The sequence below is a fragment of the Anomaloglossus baeobatrachus genome, chromosome 3 (assembly GCF_048569485.1).
Source record: "Anomaloglossus baeobatrachus isolate aAnoBae1 chromosome 3, aAnoBae1.hap1, whole genome shotgun sequence".
NCBI classification, from domain to species: domain Eukaryota; kingdom Metazoa; phylum Chordata; class Amphibia; order Anura; family Aromobatidae; genus Anomaloglossus; species Anomaloglossus baeobatrachus.
Genome location: NC_134355.1, coordinates 602,820,596 through 602,837,203, shown reverse-complemented (window position 1 = coordinate 602,837,203; position 16,608 = coordinate 602,820,596).

The window sequence follows — 16,608 nt, the reverse complement described above, 5'->3', positions numbered from 1 at the left end:
GTCCAGGATACAGTATGGGGGAATAGTGTGAGGGGACAGTACAGGGCAGAAAAATATGAGAGGACAGTAAGGCGATGTGAGGTGATAATATGGGAAAGAAAAGTGTAAGGGGATAGTATGGCAGGAGAAAAGGAGAAGGAGACAGTATTGGAGAGAAAAGTGTGAGTGGACAGGGTAGGGAAATAGTGTGATGAGACAGTATGGTGAGAGAAAAGTGTGAGATGACAGTTTTTTTGGGGTAGTATGAGAGCTCAGTATGGGATGGAGTATAAGGGGACATTATGGGGGAAGAAGTGTGAGGGGACAGTAGGGGTGGAAAAGTGTTAGGTGGAAGTATGAGAGGGGGAGTGTGAGTGGTCACAGTATAGAGACTGAGTAGTATGGGGGTATAGAGAGTATGGGGAGTGTAAGTGCCCAGGAACAAGGATAAAGTATGCAGAGAGAGAGAAAGTGTGGGGATGAGGCATAATATTTAAATTAGGCTGTATAGGGGTAGCACATTGCGAGGGGATAGTGTGAAGTAATAGTCTAGTATGGATAAAGGGCAGCGTGGTGGGGAACACTTAAGATATGGATTAGTATGACAGACAGTAGAGATTATAGTTCATATGGGGGGACAGTGTGGTGACAATATTTTATGGAAGAGGGCAGCGTGAAGGTTCTTTACCAAAGAAGGACAGTGTGAGGGTCCTAATTTTGCAAAGAGTACAGTACGACGATTGACAAATATTTATTCAGGGGCGCAGCATAGGGCAGACATTTTAATTCACTAGCATTATATTCACAATGTTATTTTTAATGGACACTGTGTTGGGATGTTCTGCAGATGACCAGAGAAGATCTGTAGAGGTGAGCTGTGGATATGACAAGTCATCATGACATCAAAATCAGATGAAGAAAAGAAAGAGAATAACTCAAAACAGCAAAGTTTTCATCTATAATGTATGTAGATGTAAAAGTTGTCTACTTATCTTCAATACTGTAGTTCCTGTATGGTCCAAAGTCTGATAATGGCTTGTAATAGCAATAGCTCACAGTATCTCCTTACCATTGTTAATATCATTTGTGGAAGTGAAAGCTCATGTGACACAGTTGCATATAGAGCTGACCAGATATTGTAATTGATAGTTGTACTAATCTTGGTTATGTATTCATGTACTGTTGGTGGTTTTGGTGATGTATTCCGGTACAGTTTGTGACTTTTGCAATAAAGAAAAAACAAAAAAGGCAGCTCTACTAAAAATGGCATGTATTATAAGATGCGCACTGCACTAAAAATTCTAACCTGCACTATTTTAAAATTTGAGATTTTTGGCAAAAAATGGCAATTTCTTGAGCTACCCGCCACGTCACGGTAAATCTCTTTGGCGCAGTCCTACTTTTGCAATAAACAAATACCACTGGCACTAACTAAAATTACCTTACAAGTTCCCTGCAGCAAATAGTTGTCCCTCACCACCAGAGGGTTAATATCTAATATAGGAAATAAACCAGGCTGTTGTACAAGGTGACAAAATATAATAACCCATCAGTTTCAGAATTTGTAGGTTGCATTCTGCCCAAGCTTCTAAGATAGTGCTGTGGCCGGCAGCTACTATCCCAATGTCTGTGATACTCACAAAGAACTTCGAATGTAAATGATGACATCATTTCAATTAGCTACTAAGTCCTGCTACGTCCAGCACCTTTCATCATCCTGTATGTTTCAGAGAGAACTGTCTCCTTTTTCAGGGATCCCTGATGAAAAAGACAGTGTTCTCTGAAATGTGTAGGATAGCACAGTGTGCTGGACCTAGCAGGACTTCGTAGCTAATTGGGATAGTTGATACCTGCTGGGGCACTATCCCAGATGCTCAGGCAGAGTTAAACCTACAAAGGTAAAGCCCAGTGGAAATTAATGTTTTGACTGTGGACTTTTTACTCTTTTATGGACATCTAAAGTCTGGACTGCCAGATCTGGTTTTAGTACTTCAACCCCTGTTAAGATAATTGTGAACATTTTTTTTGGCTACTGCCTGGTGATTTATTACAACTTGTCACCTTGCGCAATAGCCTGGTTTATTTTCTATGATGGGAACTCTTACTATGTATTTCTTTTATGGTAGTTTTAGTGGTGTATACATGTACTAATGGTGCTTCTGCTGATGTATTCCTGTACTGATGCTGGTTCTAGTGCTGAATTCATGTAGTGATGAAGGGTCTGGCGGATGCTGTTTTACTTTACTGATGTGGTTCTAGTGATATACACATGTAATGTTGCTTCTGATGATGAATCCTGTATTTATGATGGTTCTGGGGATGTAGTTATATACTGATGATGCTCTGTTGATGCTGTATTCCTCTACTGATGGTGATTCTAGTGATGTATATTGTTAAAAATGGTGCTTTTTGTGATGTATTACTCTACTGATAATGGTTCTGGTGATGCTGTATTCCTGTTCTTTTAATGTAACCTTTTTTGTTCTAGTGATAGTGGTGATATAAATGATAAAATTAGGCACTTTAGCATGCCAAATTCTAACAGTGTGTAATATGCTCACTGTCAAGATTTTGCACTGGTTGCCAGTTTCAGCATTCCTCACGTGGCCACTAATATGAGATTTTTATACTTGCGGTGACCTGCCAACTAGTTTCTCTTTCTACTTTTCTCAATGAAGCAGGGACTGTACTATTTCACTGAACATTAACCCCTTCACGACCGGACAATTTTGCGCTTTCCGTTTTTTGGAGTTATTTTGTCCCCTTCTTCTGAGTGCCGTAACGTTTTTACTTTTCCGTCAATATAGGCATGTGAGGCCTTGATTTTTGCAGAACGAGTTGTACTTTTAAGTGAAATTATGAGTTTTACCATATAGTGTACTGGAAAATGGCAAAAAATTCCAAATGCAGAAAAATTGCAAAAAAAGTGCGATTGCACACATTTTTTCGAGATATTTTATTCACTGTGTTTGCTATGTGGTAAAACTGATGTGTCAGTGTGATGCCTCAGGTTGGTGCGAGTTAATAGATACCAAACATGAATAGGTTTACTTTTATCTAAGGCGTTAAAAAAAATCAAACGTTTCTCCAAGCCGTGTGAGACAGGAAGTGAGTCAAGTGAGCTACAGGAGTCATCACATGATCCTGTGCTACCGTGACAACCATGGGATCCCTGTGATCACGTCACGAGACTTCCGGTGCTGGGCGGTGAGTAAAAGAACACCGCAAACACTATTATAATGCTGCTGTGACAGTTTCACAGCGGCATTTTAAGGGGTTAAGAGGTATAGGCAGATTGCGGATCTGCTCGTACTTGTTAGGCACACATGGCTGTATAAATCAGCTAAGGCCTCTTTCACACATTCGTGATAAACCACGCACGTTTTCTCACAGACGTGTCAGAGGTGCGTTTTGAACCTCCGTGAGCCGTGTTTATGGCCTACGTGTGTTCTCCATGTGTTATCCGTGAAAACACACGGAGAACGGTAACTTTCTGCTCACCTGTCCCTGGCGTCGCTGTCCATGGTGCTGATCTTCGGTCTCCGGTCCTGCCGACTCCCCGCTGCTGCTGCTTCCGGCCGCAGTGAAGTGAATATTCAATGAGCATAATGAGCGGCGGTCGGCAGCAAGTGACAGCAGCGGCAGAGACAGGAGGGCTGGAGAAGGTGAGTAAAGTTTTTTTTTATTTTCTCAAACACGTGTGTTTTCTCCGGCGCGTGTCACACGGAACACCTCCGTGTGGTCCGTTTGCGTTCCGTGTGACACCCGTGTTGCCGGAGAAAAACGGACATGTTAACATGTGGAGCACATGGACACACGTATGCTCCACACGTACACACGGTCCATGGCAGAATATGCTCGTGAGCGCATACCCATTGATTTTAATGGGTCTACGTGTGCCCGTGTCTCCGGTACGTGAGGAAACGGACCAAACACATACCAGAGACAAGGACGTGTGAAAGAGGCCTAATAGTGTGTGCGGATCCCCCTGACTGTCCGCGGCAGCCAGGGGAGATTAACACTATGACCGCTAGGACGTAACTTTACTGCCCACGGTCGTTAAGGAGCTAAAGGAATTAGGAAGAGCAGTTAGTGGCACATGACTGTATGTATGCAAATCAGCATTAAACTGATGACTGCTCAACCCACTTAAGCTATGTATAGTAGAGTGCACCAAACAGAATTATTTTCTTGGGTGCATTCAAATCTAAATTTGCCTCAGATTAAACTAAAATTAAACAACACAACATATAAAGTTGATGGTGTATTTACATGGAATAATGGAGGTATATAAGCTTTAAGGGGTTTTTTTTGCATTTGGGATTCAATACAACAGGCAGATAATGATGTAGGTCTCTTTCATGCTCTGAGGATGAAAGTTCCCATTGATTGCATTAAGGTTAAATTATATATTTGTTTGTAATGCATCATTCTGCTGTTATATTATGCAAAGAGTGTTCGAGTGGTAATCAGCCTTTAAAGTACTGTCTTCAATAAACACCATGAGTACATAATAAAATTCTTTTTTATTTAATGGTGTTACAATTTTAGCTTAAAAGAACTATCCTCTGGAAAGAATAAGTCATGTCATGTGCAAAGTTAGCCATGAGATGAGCTCTAATCATTTCCTGATTCTCTTTAAATAACATTCACCTTCTTTTAGTCCTTAAAATGAATTAGTGTAATCAGTGCAATTTGGTGAGTCTGCAGTTTGCAAAATGGTTCTTAGATACAATAAAGAAAACAAGTACTAGACGGAAACAAATTTCAGACCTGAGAGCTACTAAAACATGAGGTCACGTTCTGTAGATGGAAGAAGACCGACTAAGGAGAAATCTCAGATGGCATTTATTTCCCATAAGTGATAAAAGTATAAAAGTTCAGCTCATTCTCATGAGCAGCAAAAAGGAAATTTATGAAATGATCCGAAAAAATAAAATGTTATGAAGTGTACAGGGACATGATGGACTTACCGTATTTATCTCGATGCCACTCTATTACATCCTAATTCCAGCCCATATTTATTTTTCCTCAATCTGAGCATTGTTTTCATTCTTTTAAATGTAACTTTTTTCATTTCTTCCCTTTTTCTTTTCTTCTTTGTTTCCTTCTTTTTTTTCTTTTTTCCTTCCTTCTTTCTTTCCTTCCGTCTACTTCTTTCTTTCCTTCCTTTTTTCCTTCTTTCTTTTCTTCTTTCCTTCCTTCCTTCCTTCCCTTTTTCTTTCCTTCTTTGATTCCTTCCTTCTTTCCTTCCTTCCTTCTTTCCTTTCCTTCTTAGATTCCGTCCTTCTTTCCTTTCTTCCTTCTTTCTTTCCTTCCTTCCTTCCTTTTTTCTTTCCTTCTTTCCTTTTTCTTTCCTTCTTTAGATTCCTTCCTTCCTTCTTTCTTTCCTTCCTTCCTTTTTTCTTTCCTTCTTGCCATCTTTCTTTCCTTCTTTCCTTCCTTCCTTCATTCTTTCCTTTTTCTTTCCTTCTTTGATTCCTTCCTTCCTTCTTCCCTTCCTTCTTTCTTTATTTCTTTCTTTTTTTCCTTCTTTTCTTCTTTCCTTCCTTTCCTTCCTTCCTTCCTTCCTTCTTTCCTTCCCTCTCTCTTTCCTCTTTTGATTCCTTCCTTCTTTCCTTCCTTCTTTCTTTACTTCCTTCTTTCCTTCTTTCCTTCTTTCCTTCCCTCTGTCTTTCCTTTTTTGATTCCTTCCTTCTTTCCTTCCTTCCTTCTTTACTTCCTTCTTTCCTTCTGTCTTTCCATCTTTCTTTTTTCCTTTCTTTGTTTTTTTTTTTTGCTTTCTCTTCTCATCTTTTAATTCACAAAAAACAAAGTGAATATTTGTCATCCAAATTTTAATGCAGTCGCTAAGAAAAAACTTATATCTTTAGTAGCCATTTCACATGTCTCTTCCCAAGGGCATTAACAACCATTTACGACACCACTTGAATGATTAATTTGGACAAGCTGTAGCCATCTGGGAGTGAGATAACCACTAACTCTGACAGGTATTTTCAAACATGTTGACATTGATCCTCTCAGTTCTTGAATTTTGCCAGTTTAAGTCCAGACGCATTGTGATATTGAGCCAATTGCCTTTTATCAGCTTCAGTACTGCACCATCTTGAAATAATTTTACAGTGATTCTCTGGAGTATTCCATGCTTGAGACCCTGTACGTAAACCTGTGTTTTTACAGATTTCATATTGCAGCCCTTTGTGCCTCTGATTTCATTAAATGTAACATGGAAGTTATCTTTTCTTGTAGATTCAGTATGAAAAAAAACGCTTATGTTCCACTGCTTTCAAAATAAGGAGATATTCAACTTACGAATCATTGACATGCACTACTCACAAAAAGTTAGGGATATTTGGCTTTTTGGTGAAGTACATGTAAAATGTTCATGCTACAGTGATATTTTATCATGAAAGTAGGGCATTTAAATAAAAGCGGCAATGGTGATTTCCTCATCTCAAACAATTCATTGAAACAAAAAACAACAAGAGTGATGGGTATACCCCCCCAAAAAATATCAATGTCTCAACACCTTGTCATGTGGCTTTGAGCATCAATTACAGCTGACAATGATATCTCATGCTGTTCACAAGTGGAGTTATTGTCTGTGGAGACATGGCATCTCACTCTTCTTGAAGGGCGGCACTTAGGTCATTGAGGTTCTGGGGTACAGAGTTACGAGCCTCTACAAAGCGACTCAGCTGATCCCATAGATTTTTATTGGCTTCAGGTCTGGAGAAAGTGAAGGCCACTCCATTTGAGGTACCCCCAATCTCCAGCAGCCATTCCATAATGATGTGACCTTGATCACCAGCACATAGTCATCCATGAAGATGAGATTAGGCCTGTGTTGTTCAAGCAGAGTCACAATGACTGGATGAATAATGTTATTCAAGTAGTAGGGGCTTTTCACTGTACTACTCACATAGTGTAGGGCAGTTCTGTATTGACTAGCCACACTAGCTCACACTGTAACACCACCACCACCAAAGGCTCGTCAGGTGACAACAGTGGCTGATGCATAGCGCTCTCCTTGACGTCACCAACATAAATGGTGACCATCATGTCTGCTCAGCATGAATTGACTTTCACTAATGAAAAGCTCTGAGGCCCCTTGGTCCCTTGTCTAGTGCAAATGACTCCTGTGCTTGGTGGTGTGGTCAGATACCCATGCAGATCATCTAGCACGCAGACCACACTGATGTAAATGTTTTGAACGGTCTCACATGACACTTAGGTGCCTCTTACCTTCCTTAAATGTGCCTGGAGTTGTGTGGCATTTATCTTCTGGTTCCAAAGGGCATTGTTGACAATTAAGTGGTCATCAATGTGGGATATGGCCAAATTACATTTACTTCTATGCCTTTCTGTTACTCTCTCAGTCTCTCTGTATCTCTGTTGCAATCTGCTGATGATACTCTGTGACACTCTAAGCTCAGTGGCCACTTCCATCTGAGAACATCCTGCTTAAAGCCTCGCAATGGCGTGGTACTGTTGATCAATTGTTAAGTGTTGTCTTGATCTCATGATGTCAAGATGTGAACAGCATGATGAGGAGGAATGTTTAAATACCAATTCTAATTGAACCTTGAAATTTATTGGGTGATTCATCTATCAAACAACTGTTGTAAATTTTGCTATTTAGCTCCTTGTTGGAGAACAGCAAATTGTGCAAAAAAATCTGAAACTTGAACAGTTGGACATGTGCATGCAAAAGTTTAGAAAAAGTCACATTAAGTTCATCTGAAAAAGTACATTTTAGGATCATCCTAAAATGTCACCAGAAAGACAAATATTCCTAACTCTTTGTGAGTAGCACCATAATATGAAATAAGAGGGATACGTGTGTTCCTTTGAGACACTGTACATGGTCAATGCATTTGGTTTTGCAATACACATGGACTGTTTGACTTATTATTATTATTATTATTATTATTATTATTATTATTATTCATTGAGAGACGTACATAATGATAAGCATTAAAGGTTTTCCACTTTCAGGAATTCTGGCCTAAATGTGGAAGATACCTAAAATAATAAACTCAGCATGGAAAAGAGAGAGTACACAGCATAACAGGGTCTTATCTAAGTATGATTATGGGAGTAGAGACAGGAGTGTGCTCACGTGGTGAGGTTGTGTGAGACACAATAACTGTCAACGAATATCTCAGCTGCTATAGTATCCACGAATGCAGTGGCCTAACTAGAATTTGATGGGAACTGGTACAAAGTTTGGATCTTGGCGCTCCCTTCCACGTACACCGACACTCGTGGTACGGAATAATGATGCCGACACTCGGGGTATGGGATAATGACGCTGACACTTGGCTCTTTCCCTCAGGCCCAAGGGCTATGGGGACTGCATTATGATATATGGAGTACTATGGGTGCATTATAATATATGGAGGACTAAGGGGTGAATTATAATATACAGAGGACTATGGGAGTTGCATTATAATTGGAGGGCTATGAGGGCTACTTTATACATGGAGGACTATAGAAAATGCATTATAATATATGGAGGACTATGGGTGTGCATTCAAATATATGAATGGTTATGTGGGACCATTTATATTATATGGAAGGCTATGTGGGGGCCATTATTGCATTTGGAGAACTATATAAGAGGGGACAAAGATACCACAATGGGATAGAAAAGTTTTGTGCTGAAGGAAAAAAGCTCTTTCCCTCAGCACCCAGCTTCCCCATTCTCTGCTACACATCTTTCCCTCAGCACCCAGCTTTCCCATATCAGAGCAACCAGAGAGATCGACAGCTTCTCAAAAGGCTGAACATGTCCTTTGTAGACTATTGTACACAGAACCAATCAGAGGGATATTTCCCAGCGACAGAAAAGATCTGTGGAGAATATTATGCAGGTGATGGGAACTAGTAAAGAGATCAGGTAAAGGACCAAAGGAAGAAGAAAAAAATCCAGCTCCCACAGTAGCAGTATATAATGACATTCCGGACTGCTTATAATGGTATATCTGAACTCTCTGGCTATGAGTAAGAGCAAACTGCTCGAAATGCGTAGACCAGCAATGCTTATATTTTTTTAAATGGTTGAAATAAAAAAAATGTTTTTAATATAAGTAGTCTGGAATGCCACTATATACTACCACTGCGGGATCTTGATTTTTTTTTTTCCTCTTGAATACTTCACGTGTTTACCGGCTCAGGAACCTCCGTGCAACACACCATTGGCTGCACTATCTATTCAAACACTTGATGGATTGGTGAGCTGGCTGCCTTTTCTTTTCGTCTTATATATTGAAAGACTGGGTGAGCCAATTCTGGTGTTCCACCATGTGCAAGGGTGGAATAAAATTAGAAGGAGGGACTGCAATAGACCCTGGAAGAATCATAGAGGAGGGCTTCTGAATAAAGTATTCAAATATATTCATAAAATTTAACAGAATGAATCTATCAATCAATGCATGGAAAAATGCTATCATGTTGTGGACTCTGAAAAAGGCACGTGTGACCAGAAGGAACACTCATTTCCATCAGATGTAACTGACATTTGACAGTGAGAAATCCAATAAGATGGAACAAAGCAAGAACTTGAATGAAAAGAAAGTGGTTGAATGAAAAGAAATGTGCCTAGTGAAGACTAAGTAGATAGATAGTAAAGATCTTAGCAACATTGCTGTATTAAAAATTGTATTACATGTTTGTTCTCTATAAGAAGAAGTAATGGTAAGCAAGAGCTTCTATTGTGGTAGTCATGGTGGCATGAAACCCGTTCCAGGAAAATGCAGCTGAACAGCCACAATACCAATTTTTATCATCTTTACGAATAAGTGATGGATAGTATGGGTCTGTATCATGGTAGTTGTGCCAGCATGAAAACTGTGTCATGAAAAAGGAGCTGAACCAACCACCAAACTAATTTTGATCATCTAATGGATTAAGTTATGGAAAGTAAGGGCTTATATAGTGGTAGCCATGCGGTCATGAAATCTGTGTCATTAAAGTGGAGCTGAGCAGCCACAAAAACAATTTTGAACATCTTTAGGAATAAGTTATGGAAAGCAAAGGCTTGTATTGTGAATGGTGTGCTGGTGTGAAACCTGTTTTAGCTGAATCTTTTCTTGTCGGATACTTGAATTTTGGAAACAGAGAGACGTTGCACACATCACGCATCCATCACATTGAGATGGATCTCTTATCTGCACCTTTCCAAAATGTTCTGTATTGTCTGTCAGGTCTGAAACCCAGGTCAGGAAAATGGAAATAAGCAGCCACAAAACCAATGTTTAGCATCTTTACGAATAAGTTATGGAAAGCAAGCTCCTCTATTGTGGCTAGTCGTGAACGAGAATAACTTGTGTCAGTAAAACTTAGCTCAGAAGCGACAGAAACAAATTTTGTTCTTTTAGGAATAAGATTTTGCTTGTATCAGCAGGTAATGTACAGCAACCAACCCTGCCTTGGACTTTGGACCTCTTGTGTTCCGGCTACCGTGCATTTAGGCCCTCTGGTGGGGTGACCAGACAGTCCCTGTACAGAGGTTAGCTCTTGGTTGCTCCTCCAGGGGAGTCCGGTGCACGGTCCAGTGTATCCACATTCCAGGACATAACACATATCAACATTATTCATCCAAGAATTGCTCATCCAAGAATTACACATCCACATTGTTTATCCAAGAATTGCTCATCCAAGAATTACACATCCACATTGTTCATCCAAGAATTTGCTCATCCAAAAATTACAAATCCACATTGTTCATCCAAAAATTGCTCATCCAAAAATTACACATCCACATTGTTCATCCAAGAATTAAAGGTGCTTTACACGCTGTGACATCGCTAACAATATATCGTTGGGGTCACTGTGTTTGTGATGCACATCCGGCGCCTTTAGTGACATCGCAGTGTGTGACACGTATGAGCGACCTTCAACGATCCCAAAAGTGGTAAAAATCTTTGATTTTGAAGAGGTCATTCTAAAACCAAATATCGTTGTTTGGGCACTAGCGATGTTGTTTGTCGTTCCTGCGGCAGCATACATCGCTATGTGTGACACCGCAGGAACGACGAACATCTCCTTGTCTACATCCACCGGCAATGCGGAAGGAAGGAGGTGGGCGGTATGTAACGTCCCGCTCATCTCTGCCCCTCCGCTTCTATTGGCTGGCCGCTTAGTGACGCCGCAGTGACGTCGCTATGACGCCGAACGCACCTCCCCCTTCAGGGAGGGATTGTTCGGAGGTGACAGCTATGTCGCTGACAAGATATGTGCGTGTGACGCTGCCGTAGCGATAATGTTCACTACGGCAGCGATCACCACATATCGCACGTACGACGGGGGCGGGTGCTATCACGCTCGACAACGCTAGCAAACGCTAGCGATGTCGCAGCGTGTAAAGTACCCCTTACACATTAACATTATTCATCCAAGAATTGCTCATCTAAAAATTACATATCCACATAGTGATCACTTGAATTATTTGGATCATTTTCTCACTATAAGGCTATGTGTCCACGCTGCGGAAAATGCGTGGATTTTGCCGCGGATTTCTCACGGAAAAGCCGCGGATTTCCTGAAAATCTGCAGCAGCGGCACTTCCCATCCATTTCTATGGCATTTTGGAAATGCTGTGCCCATGCTGCGGATTTTTCCGCGGCGGATTTGGTGCGGATTTTGATCCAGAAAAATCTGCAACATGTCAATTATTGTTGCGGATTTTGATCCAGATTTTGTCTTTAAAATTGGGGAAAAAAAAAAAATCCGCACCAAAATCCACGGCAATTCCGCGGTAAATCTTTTGAAAAGGTGCGGATTTTGCGGGAAAGCCGCGGATTTTGATGCAGAAAAATCCGCAGCAACATTTTCCCGTGGATACATAGCCTTAAGGGGGCTTTACACGCTGCGACATCGCTAATGCGGAGTCGTTGGGGTCACGGAATTTGTGACGCACATCCGGCTGCATTAGTGATGCCGCTGCGTGTGACACCGATAAGCGATTTTGCATTGTTGCAAAAACGTGCAAAATCGCTAATCGGCGACATGGGGGTCCATTCTTAAAAATCGTTACTGCAGCAGTAACGAAGTTGTTCCTCGTTCCTGCGGCAGCACACATCGCTCCGTGTGACACCGCAGGAACGAGGAACCTCTCCTTACCTGCCTCCCGGCTGCTATGCGGAAGGAAGGAGGTGGGCGGGATGTTACGTCCCGCTCATCTCCGCCCCTCCGCTGCTATTGGGCGGCGGTTCAGTGACGCTTCAGTGACGTCGCTGTGACGCCGCACGGACCGCCCCCTTAGAAAGGAGGCGGTTCGCCGGTCACAGCGACGTCGCCGGACAGGTAAGTATGTGTGACGGCTCTGGGCGATGTTGTCCGGCACGGGCAGCGATTTGCCCGTGTCGCGCAACAGATGGGGGCGGGTACCCACACTAGCGATATCGGGACCGATATCGCAGTGTGTAAAGTAGCCTTTAGACCAGCCAGACACTGGAGCAGATAGGGATTTATTATTTATTAAGCAACTCATAATATTTTTTTTATTATTATTATTATTATTATTATTATTATTTTACATCAATTCTTGCTCTTAAGTCACATTTGTAAAATTCCAGTCAACTCATTTAGGTTCATATATTACATTTTGGGCCACTGAGCAAAACATTGCTAAAAAAAATCAATACAATGTTTCCTGGCAAAAGACAAACTGTTGGCTTAATTTGATTTACTCCTGACAACTTTGTTGAGACTCTGAAGTTAACAGGCGCTAATACAACACAACTAATCAACGCGCTCGCTATAAGACGAGAAACACCTGATTTTATCGCCATAAATTCAGAATATAGTGGTGAAGTTGGAAAACATGATAGTCATTGCATATATTATTATCAGCTTGCTCATTACCCTTTAGGTTTTCTAATACCATCCTTGTGCTCAATGAAGTGTGCTTTTAATTATCTTGTAATCTAACCAACACGGAGGTTTTCTCAGGTTCATTTTAGAATGGACTTAATTGCCCGCCTGGCCAGTGAATCACTGTTTAATATTGACTTGGGAAGTACATTACTTTTTGACTCATCGATTTTTACTAAGTAAACCGACAAACTTTTTTTCCTCTTTACTCTTTTGAAAGGTTAAAAAGTGGCGGCAAACATTTGTTTACCTATTAAAGTTTGCGCTTCTGTATTGTTAAACTTGGTTTGTCCTTGATCTACCCTTTTAGCTCGGAACTTGATGAAAACATGCGTCAAATTGGATCATCAAACTCCTTCTATTGAAAACCTGTTTCTATGCCCTCCGTCGCCTGACTGCACATTTCCAGCTCGTCATCATCAAGTCTCATCAAAACTCAGAGGAACTGTGAATAAAAATTCAGATTTCTTAATTGACGGTTTTGAAGGATGATTAGTAGCATGTAAAATGATGGGGGATGGGGGTTATCACCGCTGTCCTGATAAGAAACAAGCGTTGTTTTTTTACATTACTTTGCAAAGAGAAAGTTACCCTTTTAATGCGGTTTATTTTGCCAAAGGAAAATTAACATATAAATACACTTTTACAAGGCAGCTACATTGTTATTCCTAACAATCATGCAGTCTCGGCATGGTTATGCTATTATTTTTCTATATTCGGGGCTATAAAATATATGGAGACCAATCATTTTATATAGTTTTGCAAAATTCACTAGTGGTCGCTCACAACGGTAATAGTTAAAACTGAAGTTCATTGACATCTCCAACACAACATGCACATTGAAATAATGAGCTTGGTTTTCTGTGTGCAAATTGTGATTTTAACTTAATGTCTACTTATCATTGTAGAAAACGTCTGACGTCCTGATTATATATCAGAATTTTTGACGGGCGAGGATCTCTGTGCTGGGATTTTGCCGATTGTAACCCTTAGCTGTAAAGCTATGTGCCCACAAGACTCTGTACCTGCGGATTTTGCCGCGGAAAACCTGTGGATTTATCTGGATTTTCTAGATAAATCCGAAGGTTTCAGCAAGTACAGACACTCCCCATGTTATCCAATGGGACATGGGAAGTGCTGTGTCCATGCTGCAGTATGTGCGGCTGCGGAATATGCTGCGGATGTCCTGCAGCTGCACATAACTGCATGTCAATTATTCCTGCGGAATTACCTGTGGAAATCCCGGCCCTCCACTATGGAGATGGAGGCCGAGACTTAAGCAGGTAAGTCGCATGAATGTCCGCAGGTTTTCTGCAGCTATTTCACTGGATTCCCGCAGCTATGTATAGCTGCGGATTCCGGGGAGCTGCTGCGGTAAAACTGCGGACATACCTGCGGATATATTCGCTTGTATGAGCTCCCGTGGGTCTATGAATTTTCTCCAAGAAGAATCAGTCACAGCCATATCATAGGCAAAGTGGCACGCTAAGCCGAATACGTCTGTCCTTTTATTTTAGCAAAGTCGGAGACTAAACACCCAGACCCCTCCTAATCAAGTCTTATAACATTAAAAATACAATAAATTGGTCAGCATTGGTACTACTCAAAGAAATATATGGGAGTTGCGTATACATATACCTCCCACTGTTTAATTGTGAGTGAGCTCTATCCGAGTCATAAGTGGTGTTTAGTGATGGGCAGACCCAGGCTGTATAAGCCCGGATCCACGTGGGTTCAAAAGAACCCAAGCACCGACCCAACCATACTTACCGGTCTCTGCATGACTGTACACTGCTTCAAGGGCCGCACACTCTATTTCCTGGACCACTCATTATCTTCATGCATATGCACTGCTTCCCCCACCCACCGTCAGTCCCCAGTTTTCTGATTGGTTGCAGTCAGACAGCGCCCCCACCCTGTGTGACAGTGTGTCTGACTCCTTTTAATTAGAGGCACTGTCTGTGTCTAGATTGGTGTAAAAATAAATAAATAAAAAGTGGCGTAGGGGCCCCCATTTTATGACACCCAGTGTAATACTATTGTATGTACTGAGGATTTCGATTGCGTTAGGGCAATGACAACCAGAGACGAGTTCTTGGTGCAAGAACGTTTATAATATGCAACCAACAATATGAACATAAACAGAACAAAAACACAGTAGAACATAAACACAGGAAATACCTTCCAGGATCGGAGCGAAGGGGAATTCCCGGGCCACGCACCGGACTCCCCCAGGGAGACCACCAAGAGCGAACCCCTATACAGGGACTGTCTGGCAATCACCCCAGAAGGCCTAAATGCGCAGCAGCCGGGACACAAAGGGCAATAGGTATAGTCCAAAAATGTCCGTACGTGATGAGAGTCCAGAGTGGTTACGAAACGGAAGGAACCGGGCAGAAGTGCCGACCAAAGACAGCAGACGGAGTCCGGGCACAGCTTGATGAGACCAGGTGAAGTCCAGAGTCGGTGTCGGTTGTTTTTCAAGAGGATCCAAATATCAATCAGGAACCAAGAGCAGCAGGGCAGGAGTACACAGGAAGCACTATACTCAGGCAACTGGACTAAGCTTAGGGGCGGCTTTTAAACAGATGGACAGGAAGTAGAGCAACAGAACAGAAAACTCCATGTTAACAAAGGGCAAGCTCCTTTAAAAGAAAACTGGAAATCCCGGAACTCTGACAGTACTCCCCCCCCAGAAACGGCCTCAGGACGGATCAGGGCCCGGCTTGTCTGGGTACCTCCGATGAAACTGAGCAACCTTCCGGGGCGCTCGAATGTTACCCACAGGTTCCCAGGAATCGTCCTCTGGGGAGTACCCCTGCCAACGTACCAGATACTGAAGCCGATGCCGATGGAGCCGGGAGTCAATAATGTCCTCAACCACGAACTGCTCCTGGCCATCAACCATCACAGGCGGAGGAGGAGGCACGATACGACCATGAAACGTATTAGGGGACACAGGTTTGAGTAGAGAAACATGAAAGACCGGGTGTACCTTTAAATGGTGCGGCAACCTCAGCCGACAGGCCACAGAGCTCACTATCCCGGTGATCTTAAACGGACCAATGAATTTCTGCCCCAGCTTCTGCGAAGGAACACCCAATTTCAGATTTTTGGTGGATAACCACACCGAGTCCCCTACCTTATACATGGGTGCCTGTTTCCGGTGAGTGTCTGCCGACTTCTTGTAACGCTCCTGAGCCGAAGCCAAAGAGTCCTTTAAAACCTCCAGATTCTGTCGTAGCTCCGTCACTCTGTCCTCCACCGCTGGCACCGAAACCGCCACCGGTGACCTAGGCAAAACATTTGGATGGTAACCCAAGTTAGCGAAAAAGGGCGTTACCTTAGTGGAGCTGCTCTGAGTGTTGTTATACGAGAACTCCGCCAAAGGAAGCAGCTTCAACCAATCATCCTGCAGATGGCTGACATAACATCGTAGGTACTGCTCCAGGGTTTGATTAGTCCGTTCGGTTTGCCCATTTGTCTGAGGATGGTATGCAGAAGACAAACAGACATCAATACGGAGTGCCGAACAAAACCCCTTCCAGAATTTAGACGTGAACTGCACGCCCCGGTCAGAGATGATCTCATCTGGTACCCCATGCAATCGAAATATATTCTGGATAACCAAATCCACTGTCTCTGCGGCTGAGGGAAGACCGGTACATGGAATAAAGTGAGCAGCTTTGGTCAACCGATCCACCACCACTAAAATGGTATTGTTACCGCCTGAGACTGGCAACTCCACAA